The following is a 26,004-nucleotide window of genomic DNA, read 5'->3' on the forward strand; positions in this document are numbered from 1 at the left end:
CATCCAACCCATTCACTGATGAAGGCATTCCATAAAATTGCCAAAAGATATGGCCTCATGGGGAGGGACTTTGAGGAATCCTCTACTTCCTCAAGGTCAATATCTACCATGGAATGTAAGGGCTTCCTGTTACACTGACTCGTACCATAACTCTTCCAAACCAGAGAATTCAGGGAAGAAGTGGAAAAGGCGGGGGGTCCTTGGATGCAGGGTGTCTTGGAGGCCTGGAGGTGTGGGCTGTGTCCTGGAGCATCCCAGTGCAAGTATTCAGATTCAGACAAAGACAGGGGAAGATTACTGGAAGTTGCCAACTACTCCATCTCCAGCCTGGAGAAAATCCTTTAAATAACGGTGAAGGCAGAGGCTGATGCCAACCACCCAGAGCGGACACCTCTGGGATCTGAGGAACCCATAGAGCCGCTGGACTCCAGAGCCAACTCCTCCTGTTCCAATGCTAAGACTGAAGCTGAAATATCAAGTGCCAAGGCTCCAAGAGGAAGGAAAGATTCCAACACCTGAACCCCAGCCCAGACTCTTGGCTCCAAAACACTCTTGGCTCTGACACTGTCAGAGTTGAGAATGCCAAGGTAGGGGTTGGTGTCTGAAGCCACCAAGCTGCCAGCACCGACTGGGGTGGAGGCAAGCAAGTGGATCCACAAGCCCCATAGCTACAGAGCCCAATGGATGAAAAACAATTGATGGAGCTGAACCCTCAGGTACTGGAGTTGAAGTGGCAGGGATAAGTCCTAGCGAATCTAGAACTGCAAGAAAGACTGCATTAATTGAAGGTCTTAGACTCCTGATCAAGCAGGAAGACTGAGTTTGGAAGCCCGTCAGCCAGCAGTTGGAACTGATGATTGGATACAAGCAGTGAGGCCTGGATCTGAGGTGCAAAGGGAGAGGATTTGAAGTAACAGGATAAAAAGGGAATGGACCCTACACAAATTTTCACCCTTAACCAAGAAAGGACTGAGGATGTTCAATGCTGGAGAGAGATTTCCCCACAGTCACTGTGGGAGATTGGCTCCAAGAAGAAAGAACTGACACTGGCACCAAAGCAGTCCTGGGAGCCGAAGGTCAGGGATCTTCAGATCTGGTTGATCAGACTGAGGGGGAGCCACTTGTTTGTGGTCCCTGTTATCCTTCTGTAGAGCCTTGGGGTCCTTGGAACTCTCTTTTCACCAGCCTCACTCCTTTTCCTGGCTTTTTTGAGGGAGAAGAATTGGAAGTCACAGAATAGCCATCAACACCAACTTGGTCTGGCACACATTCAAAGCCAGGGTACTGAAACCAGCACAGATGTAGCACTTGCTGACCAAATGAGAGTTGCTGAGCAATAAATGCACTGATCATTTGCATACTGCAATGGTGATTTGTGGTTGCATACCACGTTTTTTATCTCCTTTTCCTTATCCACCATGAAGGAATAAACACACCAACTGTCTAAAGATAGAAAAGCTAAAAGAAAAGGCACACACTAAGCAACTAATACTTAATGCCTAACTACCTAACTAACTACATATCACAATTTGAGAGAAACACTGCAAAGTAACTTTTTTTGTTTTTAACAGAAAATTGAAAACACTACTACTCAAAAATCTCTACAAACACTAAACCTAACCATAACTAAACTATGAGTAACACCCTACAAAGGGTAGGAGAAGAAATTTTAGTGAGGAAAATTCCAAAACCACAGCACATACAAAGAAACAACTTTACCTATCATGAAGCTCACAATCATGTTGGAGTCCCAGGAGGCGGCAAACAAAATTTAGTGTAGATAAGATGGAACAAAGAATTATGGGCAGAGGAGTGGAACTCCACAGTTGAAGTCTTTTGGAATAGCTGGCTTCAGATCTGAGTAGGAATTAAAAACCCACAGGTTAAAGCAGGACAGAAAAGACAACAATAGATAAAAATATTTACATTATATACACTTGTATTATTAAACTATTAACAGCATGCAGTAATGGGCTTGTTAGAAGATGGGTAGAAAAACAGTGTGATTAACCATTATCCCTAAAAGAAGTGCATACCACTTCATTGTGCAGGTATTCAGATAGAGCCTTCTAGAACTCAGTGATAGTTTCACATCATCTTATTTCAGCAGGGTATTTGTTCTCTAAATCTGAGCCCAGTCAAAGGATACACTTTTACCTGTGATGTACTATTTGCCCTATTATGACTGCCCACTGCCTTTGTGTTGCATCCTGTGTATTTCTTAGGGTGTAAGGGCAAAAACCTGGTCTCTGATGGGAACCTTTCTTTTCAGATGTATGCAATAACCTCCCTTAATTTTTTGTGTACGAAAACACCAAGTGGGAAGGTTGACCTTTCAGAAACTAGAAGACATTTTAGCTTTTGTAGTAGGTTTCGGTGGGGAGCTCAGCTGTCAAACAAGAGGACAAATCACTAGATTTTATTGTCAGGGATCTTTAGCCTTTTGGTAATGTAGGTTAAGTAAAAGGTTAAAAGTGCTAAACCACATTCCAGGTGTCTTGGTGACATAAACTTGATACAGCACTGTTTGATGAATATTTTTAAAGTAACACTGTTGCCTGGATGTCTGGTACTGACTGACAGTAAACCATGAGCATGACAGATGTGCACAGCAAGTGATGTATTTTGTTCTTTTTTCCATAGATAACTGCTACCTTTATTTGTAATTTATATGCCTCAGAAGCATCTTAACTCATCAAACAGAATTCCTTCTTGCTTGATAACAGATTTAATTTTCACATCCACACAATTTAGATGGAACTTTTTGTGAAAGAGCAATTAACCCTATCAGTTCTATTGTTCATTTCTCTGCCATAAAAAATATTAAAGCTCTTGTTAGCCCAGTTAAGTACATGGAGTGTCATACTGTTCTGTGGTATCTAGACCTCCTAAAATTGTATAGAGAGTGTGTTACCCTTATAATTTAAAAAATATTTAATGATTGCTCTGTAAGGGTAACATTTATTATAATGGCTTATCAGGAACAGAACCACCACCCTAATCCACCTGACTAAAGATAATGGCTGTTGTGTAGTCTATTAAGCTCAGTCTAGCGCCATCAGCTGTGTTACCACCATTATTCTTAATAATCTTACATATATCCTACACTCTCAAGATCAGTAAGTCTTAATCACTGCCAACAACAGAAAATTCCAGAAATGCGGTATTACCAATGACTCCTAAAGGCGATAATTTGAGAAAGAAATTTTCTGCTATGCTGTTTTAGACTAGTGGCATGATGAAAAAGTATAATTAAAATTTTGTAAATTCTTGAAATGCAGTGTTCCAGCTACACATTTAAAATAATTCTTTATGTTTATTAATTTTATAACACTTTCTTAGTTTCCATTTGCTTACTGTTCTTTTATTTCTTTCATATAGCTGTTCAGTTAAAGTTCATCAGCTAACAGGTGGGCCTGTTCTTTTGTTCTTATTGGTCCTGTTATATACAATCATTCCAGACAAGTTCTGCTCTGTTGATAGTGGTGGTGGTGGTGACATAAATGAGCTTGGAATGTTATTGGCCACAATTCTTACAATGTTTTTTGCAGCTACTTTAAGATGAATAAGGAAATGAAAGTGTCAGGTATATCATTCCTTTACATGACTAAGACACCATGACCAGCCCATATTTTATTAGATAATGTGACCTTCTCAGACTATACCCCTACCTGATCATAAATGATATTTCATAATCTCCTTTTCCATGAAAGAAAACACATGTAGATTGTGATCATTCTTTATTGCATTTGTTGTGGAAATAAATTGATGATCTGCGATTAGCATATAATCTGATTTATGAAAGTAGATGGTTATAATAGAATTTTTTACAGCAAAAAGCTGTAGTATAAATTGTCGCAGAGGGACATTTGAATTTTCATCTCTTTGGTGTTCAGCAATGTCTGTATAAATACATAACATGCAAAACTCCCACTGAATTCAGCATAATATGGCATCCTGCCTGCGTACAGCTGTGGTACGTTACAAAATACATGGCAAATTATGGCATGCTCAATAAGAATAGCCTGAAATTTTATAGGATTTACTTTCCTGTTACTGAACTTCTTAACGTAGATACATAAATAACTTCATAGTTTGCTTGTTCTCATTTATAGCTGAAGTTATATCTGAAACACTATTACAGCATTCTCTTGGAAATGACAGTTGGTATAAGTATTTGAAGATGTCACCATCTGGAAACTTATCTTGTGTTTTAATAAAATCCATATTATAGTGTACTATATTTCAAACACTCTGACTTGCTTTGACCTTGTTAAATTGACAGGTTTGAATGATTTTTATACTATATTCTGAAATATTTGAAACATTTCTAGGGATACATTGCTAGGAAACTTGTGCTGTAAAACCCTTTCATGGCTGTCTTCTTTACGTTTTGCAGCTGCTTAAAAGCAGTTCAGGTGTAAAACACTGAAGGTCACCCTAGCCAATTAGTTGGACCCTATTTTTATTCCCCACCATGTTTCAAGAAATCATTTTCATCTCACTGCATAAGGATATCTGTACAATCAGCTTTGACTAATTCCTTTTGATAAAATGTGCCTCAGTTTCATCTCCATTAAAATCTTTTAATATGCTCATGGCTATTAGTTTTGATATGCAGTCAGAAATAACACACATCTTCCCTCTGAAATATGGTTTGTAACCTTTTTAAAATACTTTGTTAGACTGAAAAACAAGCTCTTGGTCCTCTATACAGAATTTAAGGCCATTTCTGACCTTTGTGTTAAGATCACTGTGGAGTGCTCTCCAGACACCTAAATGGCAGATTGCATTAAATCAGCAAGGCTCAGTATGACAAATTCACTGTTAATTACAGCTATAAGCCTCTGTCAAAGGCTTTAATATATCTGTATCTATGCTTATTAAATGCTGTTAACTAATGCCACATTTTAGTTTTTAAGGTAGGAATGAAACATTTTGCATTACAGCACAGTTCACTTGAGATAGTAAAAATTATATATATGTATATTATATATATATATATATATATATATATATATATATATATATATATATGGATCTAGGACGTTTGATCGAATGATCAAACGTCCGAATCCATAACCACCGAACACACTTTAACAAAAGCACTTTAAGCGAAAAAGCACTTTTTTAAAGCATGTCAATAAAAAAAAACAAAAAAAAAAAAACACTACATTTATGGTTTTGCAGGGGGCTGTGCCCCCCACACCCCTATACTTTAATATTCTCCCTCCGAGACTGCACTACAGTGGGGAAAAGAGAATTTTCCCTTATCCGCACTGTTGTACGACCTCGGCAACAGGCATACTTACGCGAAAGTGCTTCTTCGGTGAAAAGCACTTTTGCGTAAGTATGCTCTCGATTAATGGATTTGGACGTTTGATCATTCGATCAAACATCCTAGATCCATATATATATATATATATATATATATATATAATTGTTCTTTTAACAGCAACTAACATTAGCAGTTAAAAATCCAGGGCCATCATCTGTGTGCAATTTTTTAGGTTGTTGCCCTTCATTGAAAATGATTTTGACAGACCCAACTGCATTTCTACCCCATTTATTTCTTAATGGCACAGTTCATGTATATTAGGGTATTAGTAACCATGAAGATAAACTGAAGTACATCATTGTCTCTTTTGAAAAGCTCTTGATATCTAAGATTAGTCTGCCTCTAGAAATTAAATTGTTTCCAAACACTGTTCAAAGTTAATTCTTCCTTACTGCTTTGTACATTGCAGAAACATCTTCCAAAGATAACTAATTTGATGATTGCTGATGTGTAATTCTTTTATCCCTTTTTATAGCATTATACAATCTCTGTACATGTCTAGAACTGCCAGACATTCATTGGTGTTAATGATTTTTTTCAGTACATTTTCCATCATGACTTAAGCCTCGCTGTTATGCTAAGGATATGACTCTCTAATTGTACATCATTATTATTAATTATACAGTGGGGTTATGTTTATTATATATATCAGTTAAATATATTTACTTCATTATTAATCTTTTAGAATACATTGTGTTTATATTATTGAAGGAAAAGGCTTACCTTTTATGCTCAATAACTATGAAAATGGCAGTAAAGTTGACCACATTTTCAATATCTTTATGCACTTGGTGTTTTAAAATGTAGATGCAAATATGAGCAGTATATACCCATGTACCAGAGCACACCCCTACAAGTATTTATTTCATTTTTCATATATTAATGACAGCATATTTTAACAGTTTTTAACATATCACTTTTTATTTCTTCCTTCCACTTTGTTTTTTAATGTTATCATAGTATGAATAGTCTACAGTATGCACTGCAGTCAAGTTTCTACGAAAATATAGTATTTCTATTTTTTAATACCTTGTTGATACCTTTATTCATGCTATCCATCTTAACAGGTTTCAAATTACACCACTATATTCTTCACTGAAACCTCCAGTATCATACCAGTACATGTACTATTGTACAGGGCTTTCTTTCTGCACAGAATTTTTAAAACATTTTTGCCTGTCTGAAAAACAGCTTCTTCAACAGCACACAGCACTACACTCAGTTGTGCACACATTTGGCTAAGTTCCTTTGAATGCATGTTTACATTATTGTATGGTGTAATATAGCACTTGTTCTGTGTCATAATATGATGCTGTACACATGGGTTTCTTTGCTGTTGAAAGTAGATTGATGCATTGCAGATGAAAATACTCACAGATCTGCATAAAAAATCATATCCTTTTCAATGGTTCATATGTACATATTTGTACATTCTCTGATAGATTATCAGTTTTTCAGTTTTCACAGGTTATCTTGAAGTTCTGGGACATTAGTTGTAGTAGTAGTTACAGCAGAATGTTTTTAACCAGGTCCTTCATGATGCCACTTTCTGTTGGCAATGCATCAGTCATTATACGAATGTCATTTTTTGTGTAAACATCTGTACATCTTCATCTTCCCACAGTTAATTTTCTGTGATACCTAGATCTCTGGATTTCTGATAATCATTAAACAATTAAAATATAAGGTGTTCTGTCATCTGTTGTCTTATCTATGTTAAAATTATTTTATTTACTCTGCAAAAGTATGGAACAATTGGGTGGTGAAAATGTGTCTAGGTAGATTTATACATTTCAGTACTTTTATGTTTTACAACACACTTAAAGCATCAATACATAATCATGACAAATTACATAAACATTAAAGTGTGGTTGTGGCTGCTTTAATAAGCTCCACTTAAAACAGGGAATGCACCTTCTGGTAATGAAAAATATCTTACATGTGTTGTAAGGTATTTCTCAGCATATTAGGTAGCACTTGGTGATGGTAGTGAGGCTTGTGAGTACCATAACTCACTCTTATATATGTGTAGAGAATACTGTCTGTCCCTAATAAGGAGCAAATATGAAATGGCAAATATGGTTGGGGACAAATATACCCTGGAAATTGGCAGAAGATATAGAGGACAGTGAATCTGGATCAGCAGAACTACGAAGCCAGATATGGAAAAAATAATTTAATGTCCAATGAGGGTAAATACAGAATGACCAAAACAGAAGGGTAAATCAGCATGCAGAATGTATAAAGGGGTGGGGTGCAACTTTGGTATGCATGGCGAAATGGATAACCTTCTAGGATGGACTTTCAGGTCAAAACATCTGGGAATGGATTTCTAGTGAAAAACTGTTTGGGAGGGACTTCTGGCATGGAATGATGTAATTTCTGGTGATCAAACTTTGTGACATTTTGCAGACACCTGTGTTACTACTGCCACTCGAAAAACCTGACTCCAGATTTTACCTGTGCCAGGTTCAAGCCATTTTCTAACTCCTGTTGTGAGTTACAAATGTTAGATACATGCCAAAGCAGAAAACATGTCTTGCACCTTTGCACTGAAAGTACACAGAGCACAAATGGATTTGATAGTATCTGAATGAACATAGTTCTTTAGTAAATATTATTTCTAAGCCTAGTGCTTTAAGCATGCCAGACATAAGTATGACCATTAATGATACAAAAAGAAATTCTGCTTTCTTGACTAAAGTAACGATGAATATAAAATAATAACAGCAATAATAATAATAATAATAATAATAATAACAATTAAAAAGTGAACATTTGAATAGAAGGATAAACAGTTTTTTTTCTGGTAAGAAGCATTTCATAGTTCTTTAGCTTTCCACTTCCTCAGTTTGAGTAAAAAATAGTAAACAAACAAAAAATAAATTAGCCCTGTTCATGTTAAGGAAATTCATAAATGGAGTTATGGTTTAAAATCATGCCAGACGAGGGAAGTATAACCCACAAAACAATTCCAAGAAGATTATCTTCAAGATGCTGTCATAACCACTCAGTGAAATGAAGAGTCTGAGCATGGAATATACAGATGTGAAACCACAAGATATCAGTCCTCTTAACAATGAAGATTTTCTTGACTAAAATCAATTTAATAGTAAGACAGACATACATACTATAATTTAAGCATAGAGCTATGATTTTTTTGCCGTCAAGATTTATCCTTGCTCCTCCTAGATTCACTGATTTTCTACATAAATCATTCCTTGTCAGTAGTCCCTTACTACCACAAATTTGCCATTATTTTATATATTTTTTCTACTTTTAGCTGCACTGAAGCTCCTCTAGTAATTAATATAATTACTTATTGTTTCCTTTGCCCCTGAAATCCTTTAGTTATCAAATTCACATGCTCAATTCTTTCCAAATGTGTCCCAGTAGCACTGTTATTTTCACTCTGCATTTCTTAATATAATTAAATATTCTTTCATTTTTGTTTATACCTGTGAGATCATTCACATTCAAAGATAATATGGAAAGTGTCACCATTATGGTAAGAAGTAATTATTTCCAATGATTCTATATGGCAGATTTTTAAATGTCTGTTTGCAGCTTTTGTGATACATGTATGTTACTCCATAGCATATCGCCTACTCTGAGGTGATCTCTGCCTAACATATAAAGCTATGTCAAATGTTGGACATGCTACACATAAAGAAATCCCAATCCCTCCAAGCTACATGCTCTAGGGACCTAAACCTTGTCACCACAATAAACAGGACATGCTGGAGGGATAGATTCCTGTCCCAGAGACTTTCTATACTCTGGAACAAGCTACCCATCTATGTCAAGCAAAGTTCTTCATTAGCACTCTTCAAGAAAAATTTTGATGAGTGGATGGGAAATAGGAAATACACCCCGGGGATCACTTCTGTGTTTCTGCTGGACAGTGGCACAGGAAAATAACTTTCTTGGCTGGTGTAAGCTATGGTACCTTGCTGGCTAGGCTTACTTAGGCCCTTGGGCCGATAGCCTAGTACCTATCTATGAACCTATGAACCTATGTGCCCATAAATGTTTGTCAGGTTAATCCTTTACACATTTTTTATCACCGACTGTGGACTAAAACTAAATGCCAAAGAATTCATAATAGTATCCTTCAGGAAATCACCCCCCCTTGGTAACTATCATATTGACAACACACCCCTTAGAGTTGACCCAATAGTGAGGGATTTATGGACACACATAGTAATCGAGCCTTTGACCATGACATGTCTACAGTAGTGAAGACATCATTCTATGTTGAGCAAGTTATAAACAAAGGTAGATAATCTAAGTCCAAGGAAGTCACTGTTGAACAGTATTCAGCATTCACTAGACCTATCATTGAGTACAAAGCCCCTTTTGATATGTACCTAACCAGGCATATCCAACAGTTAGAAGGCCCACAGTTTCCTCACTAAAAGAATACAGGGTGTAAGTAACATGTCTTATGCAAACTGCCTCAAAGTCCTATCCCTGTATTCTGTCTCCTATAGGCTTTTGAGGGGAGATCTATGCCTGGCATACAGGGCATTGCCAGACCCCACTCTGATGGACCTCATGCATATCCACAAAACAAATAGCACCAGAATTACCTGTTCTAAACAATCTTTGTCTGTGATATAAATAGGACCTGCTGGAGAGACATGTATGCATCCCAGAGACTACCCTGTTTCTTGAACAGGCTCCCCAGCCATGTGAAGCAGAGTACCTCCCTAACCCAACTTGAGTGTAACTTGGAGAATTGGATGGGGAACAGGAAATTTATCCTTGATTTGGCACCTATGTCTCTAATGGACTCAGGCAACCTGTAAATGGTTCATCTCCCAGGCCCCTGCTTGTAAATGTTTCATCTCTCAAGGCCCTGCTTACACTTATCAAGGGTATCAGAACTTGTCAGTTATTTGGGATATATGGATAGGCTTATAAAAGCCCTTGTGGTTGTTAGCTTAGTAAACACCTATGAACCTATGAACATTGGAACTTATGCCACATTTTACGATATATATATATTTTTTGTTTTAATAAAAATGCTCAAAAACACACTCCCTTAACCTGTTAACCTGTTAATGTAATATAAACACACATGACTATATGTAGCTTCAAATAATGAAGTTTAACCCTCTTGATATGAATATTTCTGGCAAACTGAGAGCTACTAACACAGGCCTTAAATAATCTGAAATTGAAGTTATCCATGCTAAGGCACATTATTGCTTGTGCTTCTACTTACACTTATTGGTCTATGTTAATTTTTTTATCTTTAATCCCCCTGCCCCCAGATGTGAAAACAACTTGCATGATTTCAGAAATCATTAACTTTTGGCCTTGAAGAAACCAGTGTTATGTCTTTTATTGTCCTGTTATTAGCTTGTCTCTATGGAAATGTAAGAGAAAAAAATAGAAAAATGTAGCCCTCTGCTGCACCCTGAAAGACAAGCTTAAACATCTATTGCTAAAGGAAAACTTTTCATTATATTCAGTGTTCTCATATTTACTTGTTTCCACTTAAAATTTGTTATTAGACTAATCCAAGAGTCTTAATCTAGACATTAACCTATGCAAAAGTAAGAGAAACATATCAGCTCTACATATATTATGATCTATGCATTTTTACACCCCAGCCCCCACATCCACAAATCAAGATTACAGGCTATTAATTTAAACATGCTTTTGACTAGCCTTTCTTCTTTCTTGCATTGCAATGTCTACATTTCTTAATACCACGAAAAGAAGAAAGAGAGAAGCAGCAGAAGAAAAAAAGTCATTTGTTTACTTTAGTAATGTTATCACATAAAAGAACTAAAAATACTTTACTATAAAATAAGCACTTTATGTTGTGAAAAGTTTCATAGAAATACTGTTAAGAACAGAACTTGTTTTACTTGCAGTTACATTTTTTCCTTCTTCTTCTCCTCCCGTCATAGCCCTTCCTAATATTAATGACATGAAGTGAGTCAAATGTTTTTCAGTTTCCCACTAGTTTAACATCATCATCTTCTTTCAGTTTTTCCCATTAGGGGTCACCACAGCTGATCATCTGTTTCTATTTCTTCCGGTCCTCTGCAAAGTCCACCTTTTCCCCTTATTCTTGTACAGCTGCATTTCACAAATGAAATTGATGTTTTGCAATCTCATATTTATTGACTAATTTCCAAATTGCTGACCTTCTTCCTGTTCATCTCCATCTCCCAATTCCAGATTCTGGCTGATTTCCTATGTTTTTCTCTATCCCTCAAGCATATTCCTTTGGAACAGTGGAAAATATTTAACTGGTGAAGTCTTTCCATGTGCTTTATAATCAGAAGCGTGAGAAGCAGAGATCCATTCTGCTTGATGGCTCATTTTTTGTTGGACAAACTTTTGCATTTCCTGCTTAGGCTGTTCTGCATCAAACATGACTTTGATCCTTCAGAGAAAATATTCTGAAGACAGCTCATTACAGCAACTTGAATCAAACACCTGACTCTTGACATTCCCTGTTTATTGGAATAAATTTGTTTCTCTTCTTCCTGGTGTACAGTGAATTATTATTTTCCACGGAAACTCTACTGTCTCCAACTTTTAATATTTTGCCCTTTTGCCACAATTTTATCAGGATCAATTTTTTCTGATGGTAGATTTACATCTTTACTAATAAAGGTCTTGCCTGCTTTCTTATGCTCGGAGTTGGAGCATGCACACAATGTGGGCAGGATTCACGAAGCCTCCGTGTAAGAGTTACAAGTCTTACACGGAGGCTGCAGTTAAATGGTGTGACGTCAGCATGCCATGCATATTCATGAGGGCATGCTGACTCACACCCAAGGCTAACACGGTCCATGTAAGAAAGTAGGGGGCGTGTCTGCAGGGCGAGTCTTGCAAATGGACACACCCCCAGAAGAGTAACAGACCCGAAAGTAAACCCCCACGACAGAGTCTGCGTAAATGTCAACAAACGCAACACAACACATGCTCCCACAGACTATAAACATAAAATGTAAAAATGAACATGTTATTTTTTTTTAATAAGTTTTAAAGATGTTTGCCCGTGATTGCGCACGTTTGCGCGGGCGTGCCCATCGTTTAGCCACAGTTAGCAGTCAGTGGAAAAGCATATAAGATCTAAATATGCAAAGTAAGCCAAGAAGCAATAGCATAGGGGTAGAGACGTCGGCTGAAGAGGAGGCAGTCATGGTTCGAGCCCCCACAACATCAATTTTTATTTTTAGTGAAATAAGCACGAAACAATTCCCTGACATATATGTACATATATAAAATAATATTTTATGTAAAATGTAATGAAATGGGCCATGTATTTTGAAGAAATGTGTGATAATAAAAAAAAAAAACAAATGTCAGAAGTGCCTATAGCTGAGCTACACTCTAACAAGCTGAGTATATCTGCCCGTAGGTGAGCAGTGGTTTAACAGGTGTAAAATGAGTGCCCGGGGTTGAGCAGCATTTTAACATGCTGAAACTGTGTGCCCATAGCTGAGCTGAGCATAATATGCGTGCTGACAGCCAAATGACACGTAAACCAGCGTAACCCATTTGTGCGGAGCTGAGCACCGCACCAACAAGCTAACCGGTGGGCAACGTTGAGCAAGCTGTATCAAAACTGCCTTTACACAGACACACCTCCTAGCCTGTGTAGACAGTCATAAAATAAAAAAAGCAATGGCCAGGCTTGAACGCAGGATACCATGCACCATAGTCAAAGTACTGAACCACTAAGCCATGACAGTTGCTCTTAGAAATGCAGTAATAGCATATATATAGGAATGAATGGAAAGAGAAGCATGACAAAGCAGGTTTTGTGAAGCTGATACATTTCCAAAATGGCCAATCACAGATAAGTGTGGGAAAAACAGCATATATAAGCTCCATAGGCGGGAATACACAGCATAACTGATTGTGGAACTGATTTGCAGTCAGGATGGCAGGTGTAGGAGAGGGTAGTTGCTTCCGAGCACAGAGGTGGGGCATTGAGGAGTCCAAATATATGGTTTGGCTCCTCGTCCATGATCATGAGGCCCATCTCATGCAGGGCCAGGTCCTGTGGGAGCATATAGGGCTGAGGCGTGGGACCGGTTGGCACATGATCTCACCAGTGCCACAGGAATACCAAGGACTGGTGAACAGGTCCGTCACCACCATGCGGACCTGAAGAGACGGAAGCAGGACCAACTGAACCGTTGGATCCAGGAGGCCCGGAAAATGCCCAACGCCCCACTACTGAGTAAGTTACATGTAATTATTTATGTAAGAAGTTGACCTAGCTGATATTATGGAGATGTGTATTCCAATATTACTTCATTTATATTACAGCTGCAGGTGTCCGTTCCATGAACCGTCAAGCCCATGCCAATAGACTTGTGCGGTTGCGCCACCAGGCAGGTTAGTCATTCTCTCCCTGTAACTGTTAGAAAATATAAGTATGACAGCTTGAAAAAGAGTGCAGTGTAGTCACTTATTAATAAAAAGTGCAAGTAACAGTGTAAGAGAGATTCTGCTAGTACTGTGTGATTACATAAGTGTGATGCAGCCTGTAATCGAAAAATAAAAATGAAACAGGTCTGAAATAAAGATGTTCCACCTGTAATATAATAGTACATAACCTGCAGCAGGCTGTAAATTACAGCTACACAAGCTGAGTAAAACGCATGTGTGAAATATATCCCCGTTTAAAATCTGAAACATGACACAAGTGAGACTGTTGGAAAGGATTGTTGTAACCAAGTAAAACATGTCAATTAAGCCTAGAATTAAGTACCATCCTGAATTGTAAAAATAAAACAAGTGAGAGTGTGAGAAAGAAGTATGAATCCACCAATAAAGTTGTAATAACTCCTGAATAAAGTATACTGCAGTCAGTACAGAATGAAATGAATGTGACAGGCGCAACCAAACAGCGAAATGTGTGGAATAAAGTACTGAAGCTGGAATGTGTGTCCCACAATTTGGATATGTTGCTGTAAGTTTGCAATATGCAGATAGTATGGTTGTATGAAATACCAAACATCCACAGTTGTCTAGAGCCATATAAAGCAAATGTAGCAGGATGCTGTAGCTGAACAGAGCCAGATATGAATGTGTATGAATAAAAATGAAATGTATATTAATGTAGCAGTAACATTCCTATCACCAACATGCATAAGTTTACACATCGGAAACTGTAGTCAGACCTGTAGTGTGTATATATCTGCAGCTAGTAGAAATGTACAGCATATGTATAGGTATTTGAAGTTGTTAATGAAATATTTCTTCACCCTACCCTATAACCACAAATAATCCATTCCACATGAAATGGGTATGTGTCTTTACAATTAACTCCCCTGGACATTTGTCCTGTTGGTTCATACATATTTGCATGTGCGTTGATGCATGTGCCCTGTTCATACATCCAAACCTGATGGCCTGTTGCCATCAATCAGCCCTGCATGTTGTTGGATTGTGTATTGTTGTTCAAATTATGCATGTGTTATGCTTGCTGTTCAATGGCTTGAATTTATGGGTGTTTGGGTAATGGGAATACTAATGCATGCTGTTACAACTAATTGTGAATGGTATTGTACGTTACTAACCCAAACTGTCATAAAATAATGATAAACATAGGACGACAGGGAAGGCGGGTTCCAGCGGACCCACCTCTCCCACCTCAACTGGCGAGTGCACCTGGCACTAGTGCCCAGGCTGGACCCTCCTCCAGTGGCCCTGTGCCACCTGTGGGTGGAAGTGCTGCAGGGGATGGGGCTCATCCCCCCTCTGCAAGCGTGGCTGGAGGAGAACATCCACTCACCCTCAGTAGCATCCGGACTGTGGTGCGTAGGGAGATCAGGCATGCTGTGCTTGGGCCCCTACGCCAGCTTGAGGCACGGGTGGCACAACTCACAGGCGTGCCTGCTGCCCGTCTTACACAGCCCCCAGCACAGCCCCTTCCTGGGTAGTGAAGGCACAGTGGCAATTGCCCATGGGTGGGGATCTCAGTTCCACTGTTGCCATCTGTAGGCTCATGGGCTCGAGATATCCAAACATCCATCCCCATCAATTGTGTATCCCCCCCACATGTGTCATACACCACCCCTGTATGCGTCTTGTTTGTCTTGTCTGTTAACCTCCCCTACCTACCGCCCCAGCTATACTGACTTCCTGTACCTGACATACCACTCTCACCTGAAAAAAAAAAAAAAAAGGGCACTCTGTACCCACAAAAAAATTACGCCCCAGACATAGCTGCCCATTTTGCACACATGTCTGCTGGACATGTAAACTGGCAATTACAATTGGCTGTACAACAAATATTGTTGTCCTCATACCTCTCTCAGGGGTGGAAGATTTCAAATTTCACACCAAATTACAAACATATGCACAGCTGTTGCTGATTAAGAAATGGGCAGCTATGGGCCTTTCTTACATCCCTCCTGCAAAACCCGAGCTTGTTTTCCTACTGTCCTACCCTCTTTGTGCCCCCTTTTTCACCACTTTCCTATCTCCCCATTTTCTTTTCTTTAAAAGAAAATAGTGCAGGTGTGCGCGACAGTAAGCACTTTTAAGCAGTAGTAAGCGGGAGTGCGCTTCTGTGCGCTTAGTTAAGCGTGTGTGCGCGAAGCTAAACGGCAGTGCACATGCGTGACCTCCGCGCAAACCAGCGATAACCCGCTTACAACTGCTTAAAAGTGCCTTAGTCACTCTGAATGACAAGGCCTGTAGTTTTCTCAGCAGCAAAATAAAATACCTCTGTCAGTCTCGAACCCAGGACCTTGGAAATACTAGTCTGCATGACTTACCACTAAGCCATGACTGCTATACAAGAACATTGTGCTGAAAGAAATATATCATGAAATAGTAGGAATTAATGTAAAGGGAATATAGCATGTCTAGTACACAAAGCATGTCATGTATATTTACTGTCAAATCTAGTGGATTTGTAAAATAGTACTGTGTGAAAAGAAACAGCCATGCTAGTTGGTAGCTAGTAGGTAATAATGTCACAGTAGCATCTGGCAAGCCACACACATACTCAGAGCAGGATAAACACTGCCATAGTTGAATAGTTAAGAGCCCAGACATAGCAACTGTGACTGAGTTACAGGGATGTCCCTGATGTGAAAAAAATGTCAACTGTGCCCCACTGACACCCTGTGAAATGTACTAACAGTAGGCAGAAAGGTGTTACTACACATGCAATGGTAACTATGAATTACTGAAAGTATGCACGACTTGCACGTCACAAATGGTGTAGTAATACATATGCTCGAAATAACCCACAGTCACAACTGCAGAATATCAGAATATTCCATTGGAGTATCCCACTGATATGTGCCATTCCATGAGGCTGATAAAAGATGCACCTGAGAGTATCTGAGGCCTGCTCAGCAGCATGATCAAATACCCTTGTAATGCTCAGCAGCATGATCAAATACCCTTGTAAGTGTCAAGGCCCACACGATGGCCAGACCACACTGCATGCAGTAACATCCTACCACAACAAACACATAGGGAATTGCTGCCCAAACAGATATAGCAAGCATTACAAGCTGTGAATGTAAATGGAAAATAGGAAAGCCATAGCAACACATTACAGGAAAGACACCTAGCAGGCATACAAGGAGTGAATGTAAAGGGCAAATATTGAAGCCATAGCAACAGATTGCAAGAGCCACTGCTATATACCAGTTACACCACAATTCCCACAGGAAAGCACACACACCCATATACACAGTATTACTAGTCGCAGGTGTCAGTTTACATACACACGGAGAAGAGGAAACTGGACGAAGGAATACTCAGCTTACAGTACAACATGCATTGCAGTGTCTACAACACAGCCTGAAATATGAGAGACATACCAACCCTTACACTCACAGAACAGTGTCCACAGCAAACCAGCATGGTCCCCACTCTGATAATCTGAATGGGCTACGCCTACCTAACAGACCTTTTTATAGCACTGTCCTGAAATCACAGTGAGAACTGCAATCACTACACAACAGGCTGCATGCAATTAGTAAATGCTGGCTAACAATTGGTGCAGAGGCCATCACATGGACATGTGCAGATACCTACAAAAGCATCCTGTACTCCCAGTCCACACATGCAATACTTTCATTGCACCCTCTGGAGGTAGAGACAGAGAGAGAGAGAGAGAGAGAGAGAGAGAGAGAGAGAAAGAGAAAGAGAGAATGAGAAAGAAAGAAATAAAAAATATTAAAAAAAAGTAACAACAAAACAAACAAGTTGACAGCAGGCCAACTAACTGAAAGCCTATGCAAACAGCTGCAACAAACACAGGTAATGTAAAGTACTAATATAATAGTCTACATACTGTGAACCCTCCATATGTGTTATTGGTCTGTATCTATGTATATGAAGATGTGCATAGGGCCGGGGACATACTGCAACTGTCACTGAAGGCTCTACATACATATGTATGTGAAGGTAGCTATGTGCACATAGCAATGTAGGTTGTAGTGCAATGTACAAGTAGGTTGTACAGTAATGGGTGTTCATCAGTACGTTACTGTGTGTATACATATGTGGAACTAAAAAGGAGTGTATATATATATATATATATATATATATATATATATATATATATATATATATATATATATATATATATATATATCATGTGTATACGTATGTATATCGAGATATGTATGTATATATATATATATATATATATATATATATATAATATGCATATATGTAGACATAGATAGAGAGGGATGTAGAAATACATAGACATATATAGTTTCACAGTGTCATAGTTTAGTACTAGGCTATCTGCATACAGTGTACAGAATAGATTTAGAAAACTGTGCCTCTGTCTAGTAGTGACACAGAGATGACCCCTGGTGTAAACCTATGATCTCCCATCCACTCATCAAGAATTCACATGAAGAGAGTCAGTGAGGGGCTCTGCCTAACATGAACTGGGATTCTGTTCCAGAGTATGGGAAGCCTCTGAGTTATGAATCTGTCCCTACAGCATGTCCTATTCATATTTGTGCTGAGGTTTAAATCTTTAGCTCTTGTGGATCTGATGGATTTGGATTTTACGAGGTGGAACATGTCCATCAATTTCTGATTGGACATGCCCTTGTACGTCAGGCACAGATCACCTCTAAGTAGGCGGTATGCTACGGAATAGAGCTGGAGTTTCTTACGTCTGGCAGAATATGACATTTGTTGGAGACCCTTGATCCTCTTGGTGAGGTACTTATGGGGTCTCCCTAGCTGTTGCAAGTGCCAGGTGAGGTACATACCAAATGGGGCATAGTACACATTCATCGGCCTGATAAGGGAGGAGTATAGGGGTACAATTACCTCCTTTGATCTGGATGTGAATCCCTTCATGATAAGGTGGGCAAGGTAGGAAGTCTTTCCAACCACTTTGGCAAGTGGGTGTCAAATGAGAAGTCAGTATCGATTTGTGTCCCCAGGTCTCTGATTACTTTGTCTGTACTCAGTGGGTTACTGTCTATGTGATAATATGTGGGTACTTTGTTTTTCCCAAAGGGGATGACTATACATTATGTGGCATTCAGTTTAAGGCCATGACTCCGGCACCAGTTGTCCGTTTCAGTGAGGCCTTTCTGTAGGATGTATGTGTCAGCTGTTGTATCGACTATGGTGCCTAGTATGCAGTCATCTTTGAACTTTGTCAGCCACTACCCTCCCATGTTTGCTTCCACATCTGAGAAATAAATGCCGAACATGAGGGGTCCCAGGACAGAGCCCTGTGGGACACCACTTGTGACTGGCTCTGAGTCTGACATGGCACCAGCGATTTTGACTTTATGGTTTCTATCCTTTAGCTGGTTTGCAACCCATCTTGTGACATATGGATTTACATTTAAGCTGTTGAGCTTGTCTATGATGCCAGAGTGGGGTATTGTGTCGAAAGCTTTAGCCAAGTCCAGGTAGGCTGTATGGACTGCTGTGCCCTCGTCAATGGCTCTAGTGACTGTTTTGAAAAGGTCAACCATGTTCAAAAGGCAGGATCTGCCCTTTACAAAGCCGCACTGGGTGGGATCAAGTGTCTGTAAGTCCCCAATGTCTCTGTGTATGAGTTCCATAATGAGTCTTTCCATAGCTTTGCAGACCAGGCTGGTTAAGCTTATGAGGCGGTAGTTACCAGGGTCTGTAGAGGTGCCTCCTTTGTGGAGTGGGACTACTGTTGCTGTATGCCAGTGTTCAGGTACATATGCTGTAGTAAGGCTATGGTTAAATAGCATTTTATGTGCGGGTTTAGCTCCTCTTGGAGTTCACGTAGCACGCAACCCAGGATACTGTCGGGTCCCATTGATGCTGTGTTTATAGCTTTGCTGAGGGCGGTTCTCAGCTGGACATCTGAGATGACAGGGGGGTTACATTCAGCAGGGATAAGTAATTCCTCTTTTGGGGGTGAGGGAGGGGAGAAATTTGCACTGAACCTGTCTGCCAGAATGTTGGCAATATCTGTGTGTTCAGTGTAGTTTTTGTCACTGTGAACTAACTCTGAACATATCTGAGGGTTTCCGCCCAGGTTTCTAACATAGCAGAAGAAGGCCTTGTGGTTATCTTTAGTGTCCATAGCGATTTTCCTCTCAAAGTTGGCCTTGCATGTTTCTATGAGAGCACGTAGCTTTCTACTAGTGCTGATCAGAGATGCCTTATCTTTATGGGATTTTGCTCTGTCGTGCAGTAGCTTCCTTCTTTTGTTATACAATTTGTTCATGGCTGGGGTCCACCAGACAGGACGCCTGCCGTTGGTGGAGAGGGTCTTGGTTTTATTTGGGATTGCATGATCCATGCATTCTTGGAGATGTCCGTAGAAAGCATTTGTGAAGGGTTCTGCATTGTGGGATGTGGTTTTCACTGGCCCAGTGGGCTTAAAGGATACCAACTCAGTTTTAAGAAGTGTAAAGTCGGCTTTTGAGAGGTTTCTCACTGTAGTCTTTTGTGTTGTGGGTGGAGGTGGGATATGTATATCCAGGGTGATTAGTTTGTGGTCAGATGAGACTAGTGAGGGGTATACTTCCAGTGTGTAGCACATTGTCCCCATGTTTGTGATGATCAGGTCTAGTATATTATCTCCCCTTGTGGGAGAGGTGACTTGCTGTTCCATTGCATTTGAATTTATGAATTCCAGGAACCTTTGGGCTAGGGTGTTTGGGCTAGAATGATGCACCCAGTGTATGTTAGGGTAGTTGAAGTCTCCCAATATGATGGTGTTTGGTGGGACATTCATATCCTCCAATGTCTTCAGGAAGGCTGAATGGGGTTCCTGAGATTGGGAGTGTGGTCTGTAACATGCTACCAGTTGTATAGCAGTTTTGCCTACGGTTAGTTGCACCTGGATGGTCTCTGATGCTTCGTGTGTTGCCACTAACCTGAAGGTGTGGGTGTCCTTGATGAATATGGACACTCCCCCCTCCCTTTTTGTCTTGGCCCGAGTTTTGGGGCCAAAAAGCATGATACAAGGTATAGCCTGGTACCGCTGGTGTGCTCTCAGGAGCCTTGAACCAGGTTTCACTTACTGCACAGACATCGAGATTGATAGAATATGTACATACAGATATATGTAATACACACATACATATATAGATATATGTAGATACATATACATATACAGATAGATCTGACTGACAACAGATATGTCTGTATATGACTATCTCTCTCTCTCTGTCCCACCCCCTCTCACTCTCTCTCTCCCTCTGTGTCTCTCTCTCTCTCTCTCTCCCCCTCTCTCCCCACATCTATATGTATATATCTATATATATATATATATATATATATATATATATATATATATATATATATATGTATACAGATATATATATATATATATATATATATATATATATATATATAGACAGATATATATATATATATATATATATATATATATATACTGAGTGAGGCACATGTGTGCAGATGTATTGCAACAGGTGCCTGGTGACAAAGGCATGGAGTGAACACCAGTGTGGATACTGGAGTACCATACCCCATTCCAAAACACTGACACCAGTAACCACCACATATGTGCATGCCTGCCCACCACTGCATGTGTCAGGGGGGAACAGGGGCAACAAGTGTACAATAGGCTCCCCATTGCTATACACAGTGGCACACTAGTCCTGCAATACCTGTACATGGAATGTGTCAGCAGACATGGTGTGTCAGCTATGGACATGTAGGTCACTGTACCCCTCTACACCCCACAATGTCCTACATGGTATGTACCTCCCATGACAGCTACAGATATGGAGAAGGGCACAGACATACGTAAGTAACTGTGTCAATGCACTCAAACACATTACCCATGCAGAGTGACTGACAAGACCACAGAGCGCATAATGGATTGCCACCTATGTCATACTTTGTGTGTGCCTTGTTTGGTATTTGTTCAGACATTCATACTCTGCAGTGTCTTCAGGAAGGCTGGCTGGGGTTCCTGGGTTTGTTAGGGTGGTCTGTAGCAGGCTGCAAACAGGGACGCAGTTTGAGCCACTGTTACTTGCCCATGGATAGTCCATGCTGCTTCTTGCTGTGGTACCAACCTGGTTATCCTTGACAATTACTGATAGCCACACTCCTATTGTAGTGGGTTCCATGTTTTGGAGCTGTAGAGCATGGTATAAGGCATAACTTGGTAGTATTAGGGTGCTCTTCTGGGCCTTGACCCAGGTTTCTGTTACAGAACAGATATTGCCATTCTCCATGCTGTGGTGGGTTTGGTCTGCATGCAACTTGCAGGTTAGACTTCTGGCATTGGGTAACATTACGTCCAGGTTGTTATCCCTTGTGCTACCTATGTTCATGGGTTTCTGTTTCCAGCCTTACCTATTCAAGGCACAGTGGGGGTGACAACAGCCTTTGCCAGTATCCACACAGCCAGGTGTGCTGGGTGCATGCCATCCCTAGCAGGTGGAGCATCATGTCTTGCTCAGCATGTCATCCCAGGCTGTCAGCATTTGTTCCCCTTTGCTAACAGCAATACTTCAGCCAATTATTGTACTTGATCTTGTTGTCTTCATAGTGTGGCATCATGCTTAGTGAGGGTGAGTGTCATCAGCCACGGTTCCAGTGCATATCCAGCATCCCCCACTAAATGACCATGTGGGATGTCCCCATTGGCAAATGTCTGGTACAGCTGCGTCAAATGACAGATATGGGAATCATAGTAGCTTCCAGGGCAGCCAGCACACACATTCATTATTATGCCCTGGGCATCACACATGACCTGGCAGTTGATGGAGGGGAAGCCCTTGCGGTTAATGTAGGCCCTACCCCGCTCAACGGCTGGTGCTTTGATGCATATGTGCGTGCAGTCTATTGCACCCACTACCTCAGGGTATTCTGCTATTTGCTGGAAGAGACGCATATTGCTGGCCAATACCTCACAGGAATTGGGGAAATATACATGCTCACCGACATGTGCTGACATGGCATCCAGGAACTGGTGCAGTACCCTGGAAGCTGATACCTGTGATATCCCCATCATATCACCAGTTGGTCTCTGGAAGGTACCTGTTGCTAGTATTCTTAGGCCAACACATACCTTGGTTTCCACTGGGATTTGTTCCCCTCTGTTGGTTTTGTGTGTTAGGCGTGGCCTGCACAGCTCAACAATTTGCTGCAGGAGGTCTCTGTCCACTCTATAGTGCTCCACTATCTCCAGCTCATGTAACTCCTGGTAGGTGACCCTGGGCCTGTACACTCTTCTCCGTCTCCTCACTGTGGGTTGTCTGGCAGCATTTGCATTGTCACCACCCTCAGCATGTCTCCTATGTCTCCTTATAACAGCTATGGCAGCCCCTAGGATGTTTGGTCTGAGTGCAGCTTTTTCAGTTTTCGCTTCTAATAGCTTACTCCTGTCTTGCAGTGTCTCTTGAGAGAAACATACTGCAATGCTGTTTGCAGTGTTTTAAGTGCTGGGCTGAGCTAGTATTCTGCCTGTGTGATTGCCTGCTTGTAATTGTTTTCACCTGCTAGCTCTACCAGTATTCCCTGCTAGCTTCCTACTATTTCTTCTGCTTCCTTTTTCCTCTCTGTTTCCTCAGGGGGGAGCAGTGCGTATTCCAGTGAAAACACGCTCACAGTGGCTACCACACGCGCACACATGCTTACACGGACTAGAATCTGCTTATTTAGGTTAAAACGCGTGCACACCAGCGCAAACAGGTTTACAGATCTTTAAACAGGCTCCTACATGATTATTCTGCCTTACACGTGCGTACTCTGTCTTACTCGCACCTCCCAGCGAGCACACACACGGATGCACGCACAGCAAGAAACTTTGGTGTTGGCCACAATGTACACCTTCCATTTCTTGACTTTCCCATGCTTATCTGTTGACACTCCTCTGTCTATGCTGTGTGACTGACATCTTTTACATACAACTTTGCTCCAATGAGCTTGATTTCTTTCTAACATTCCCCCCTGTGATGTCACCTATCTCCTACTCTGTTACTCCCCCTTATCAAACTCTTACACTACACGGGATGTGCTCATTTGCTATGTGACAGTGCGATTCACTATCCTACCACTCATTTACATAGGATTGCCTACTAATGCTTAGTTACATGTCTTACACTCAGCTTCCCCCCTTAGCAACCACTAAACGGTGACCATGTTGTTTTCGGTCTGCTAGTCCCTGCATTGTAAATACATGCATTGCATAAAACCCACATTTGTGGGTTTCAAACCTTTATTTTTATGTCTTATTTAGTGCAGCCCATTTGAGCGGGGCTGTGCTGCATTTAAAGTTATTTTATTTCATGTTTGCATCGGGTTACCATGCCAATGGCCACATATATGGCCATTGGCATGCTGCCTGATACATATGCACACTTTATTTGGAGCTGTCATGGCTCCATTGTGTTATTTGCAGAAACATACTCAGTTGTCAACTGAGTACATTTCTGAACCTAACACGACTCTTACAAGGGCTGGTTTCAGCTTTGTGGATTGCTAATCTACCTCATTTGCATGCCTTTCGGCTGCAAGTGAGGTAATTAGCATATCCACACCCTGCTCGTGTAAGAGACATTTTAGCTGGTCTCTTACATGGGATTTCGGGCTGTTCCTGGATCGCGTTGGCTGCATGGAGTCTTACACGACTCTTAGACTCCGTGCAAGTCATTGTGAATCCTGCCCTGTGTCTTTTTAATTAACAGTTCCTGCTGTCCTGTTTCTTATCTGTGCCTTCATAAATTTAATTAAATCTATTGCATGTTCTTTGTCTGGTACAGCTGAAATCTCAGATTTTCCCTATGTGCTCCTCTAATTCCTCTATTTTTTTGAAACATCTCTTCTTGAGCAGTGTCATACTCAGTCAGCCTTTTCTTCATTTCGACATCTGATTTTTGCATTGTTAGCGCATCATGAATATCTGTTTAAAGCTTCTTCCATTTTTTCCTTTTTTTCATTATTTGAGTTGATATACTTCATAAGTGTTTGTGGTGCTTTGGTAGCATTGTCGCCTCACAGTAAGACGTTATCCTGTTTGATTCTCAGCTAGAGCGTCTTCTGTGTGGAGACATGTGTGAATGGACGTACCTTTGTTGAAAGTTGTGCGTCAGAGCCGGCAACTCGGCACGTAAAAATCTACTGCCAATCATTAGTGGACTGGAATTCCACTGTGGCGACCCCTAACTGGGAAAAGCCGAAAGACACAAGAACATACTCCTTAAGTGTTTCATTTATTTTAATCATCATTGAGAACATTTGACTTATTTTTTCATCTAGATTACTGGAAGCAATGTCTTGCACTAAAGTTGGAGCTTGAACTGCTTTTTGCTGAACAACTGCAGGATTCTTCCCAGTCAGTGCTTTCTCTTCACCTTTTCTAGTTGATATTCTTTCAAGGTCTTTTAGAGTCTTCTTTGTCAGCATCCAGACAGTGCACTTACTAGCTAGTATGAATTTTACTCAGACTGGCTGTTTCTCAGTTTCTGTTTTCACACTGATCATGTGCAGCCATCTTTGAAATCCCCTTGTTCAGCTGACTTTCTAAGTTTATAAGAGCAATATTTAAAATCTGTCCCTAATTTTCAGGCAGCCTCCTTATATACACACTACTGGTTTATCAGGGCACTTCTATGGGCTAGGCTTGTAAAGGCTCCAGGGCCATTAGCCTAGTACACACCTATGAACCTATGAATTGATTATGAGCTAGCCAACTGCTCTAAGAATATCCTCAGACTATATACATTACATTAAAGGCACCTTACACATTTGTAAAGTTATGTTAAGTTATAGTGAACAAATTCTGGGCAGTATGTTACTTTATTAATGTGAAAATAAAAGTCCAGGCTAAAAAAAGAGAGAGAAGAAAAGTACAGGCTTCTTCTTTTGGCTTTTCCTGGTTAGGGGTCACCACAGTGGATCACCTGTCTGCTCATGATTGGCAGTAGAGTTTTACAGTGTTGAGTTGCCAGCCTGGCGCCCAACCTTCCACAGAAGGCACACACACACACACACCTAGGGCCAATTTAGAGTGTCCAATCCACCTGCAACATGTCTTTGGGATGTGGGAGAAAACTGGAGGAAACCCACGTGACCGCTGGGAGGACATGCAGACTCCACACAGAAGGCACCCCAGCCAAGGACTGAACCAGGGAACCTCTTGCTGTGAGGAGACAATGCCAACCACTGCACCACAGTGGCTGCCCCAAAGGTTAACTTTATCTATAATA

Source organism: Protopterus annectens, chromosome 4.part1 (assembly GCF_019279795.1).
Source record: "Protopterus annectens isolate FY-2018-M chromosome 4.part1, PAN1.0, whole genome shotgun sequence".
Lineage (NCBI taxonomy): Eukaryota > Metazoa > Chordata > Ceratodontiformes > Protopteridae > Protopterus > Protopterus annectens.